Source organism: Anneissia japonica, unplaced genomic scaffold (assembly GCF_011630105.1).
Source record: "Anneissia japonica isolate Jap-2015-1 unplaced genomic scaffold, ASM1163010v1 scaffold287600_len331809_cov165, whole genome shotgun sequence".
NCBI classification, from domain to species: domain Eukaryota; kingdom Metazoa; phylum Echinodermata; class Crinoidea; order Comatulida; family Comatulidae; genus Anneissia; species Anneissia japonica.
Genome location: NW_022703713.1, coordinates 331,436 through 333,280, shown reverse-complemented (window position 1 = coordinate 333,280; position 1,845 = coordinate 331,436).

The window sequence follows — 1,845 nt, the reverse complement described above, 5'->3', positions numbered from 1 at the left end:
TGTGTGTGTGTGTGTGTGATTATTATAAGGGATTACAAGACAACTACTGAGAAACAACAACGCTGTCAGAAACCATGAATGGGGCTGGATCTCGGAAGATATACTAATTTGATAAGCAACAGCTAAAAAGAAAACGTCAGTCAGAAACAGAATTAGAGCTTTTGGACAACACTAGTCCTTCCTCATTCTATCCTTTGAGGCGAGATCCCATTCTTCAATAGTTACGTTTGAAGAACCTCGAATTGATGCTGTAAACCGTTACCTTCGGTCAAGGAAAAACATAAAGTATGATGAATTGTTTGGAAAAAAATATGTGTATTGTTTGGAGGTTTGCATGGCAGGGACGTATACAGTGGGGGGATCCCCCTCCCCCTTTGTACACAGTGTTAAAATTTTAAAACTTGTTCTTGCTAGCCAATACAAATTTTTTCCAGAGATCACTCAAAATGAATACTTCTAATGTATGTAAATATGCATCAGCACACGTTATACATAGATAGGCCTACTATAATAACAGGCCTAAGCGTGATTAAAAAAAATCTTCAATCCATAAATCCCAGGCCCGGATTTTCAGATACAGAAATGTGATATTGTACTCAGTTTGGTTTTTATCCTTTTGCAAGCTCTATAAAGTTTTGTTTTAATGCTACTGAGTTACTAGTAATAATAATAATAATAATAATAATAATAATAATAATAATAATAATAATAATAATAATTATGATGATGACGATGATGATGATGGCGATAATAGATAATAATATTAAGAAGTGAAGAAAATTATGCTTAAGGCGAAAAAGTAAGTTGTGATTTGTTGATCACAATTATTATAGTATAGTTTAAGCTTAGTAAGCTATATATAGGCCTAAGTTGTCTTGGATATTATGTAGATCCCTGATAAATGATCATAAGAAATTTGTTGATGATGAATTTTACTATATATGTGTCATTTCTGGCCATCTAGAGGTGTATTTCCTCAAATTTTCTCACCTCAACCCCAACTACGGTGGGCCTGAGGTGGTTGTGAAATCACGGCTTTGAAGTATGTAAAGTACATACTCAAGAACAATGTTTTTAAGTTTTAGTTTCTATGGTCAGGGGCGGATTTGGGGGGGGGGCGGCCCGGCCCCGACCCCCCCCCCTTTTGGGAGATAAAAAAGAAAAAAAAAGAGAGAAAAAGAAAAAAATGATAGCCAAGAATGCCTCAAATGTTATGTTCGGGCGTCTAGAACACAAAAATTTCGCGGGGGAATGCCCCGGACCCCCTACGACAGTGTTGTCTCAATCAGCCCAACATTCGGGCCCCCATTTTAGACATTTCTGGATCCGCCCCTGATAGTACATCACACATATTAATAAGATCTCTGGTTGCCGAAAATCCCTGATAAAAGATCATGAGAAATTTGTTGGCACATTTGTTGTGATTATGATGAATTTTACTAAAAATGTCATGTTCTGGTCAACTAGAGTTACTATTCCCTCAAATGTTCGCACCTCAGCCCCAACAATAGTGTGTCTGATGTGGGTGTCGACTCACAAAATGTCCCCCAACCCCCACCTCCACCTTTCAAAACAGATTGCGGCCTTCCTGGGTATGACATTAAACTCCATTGAGTCGACACCAGACTCAGGACTGCTGGTGAGGCGAGAATGCATAAATTTGTTTTTAGGATGTGATCTGGTTTTAAATGCCCATTTTTTGTGATTATGACTATTTTGGATAAACAATGTTTTGAGCAGTGGTGGATTCAGCCCCCCCCCCCCTGCATTTTTTTAAGGAAAAAAAAAGAAAAATATATTCAAATTGAAGTGCGAGAGTATATTCAAATTGAAGTGCGAGAGTGT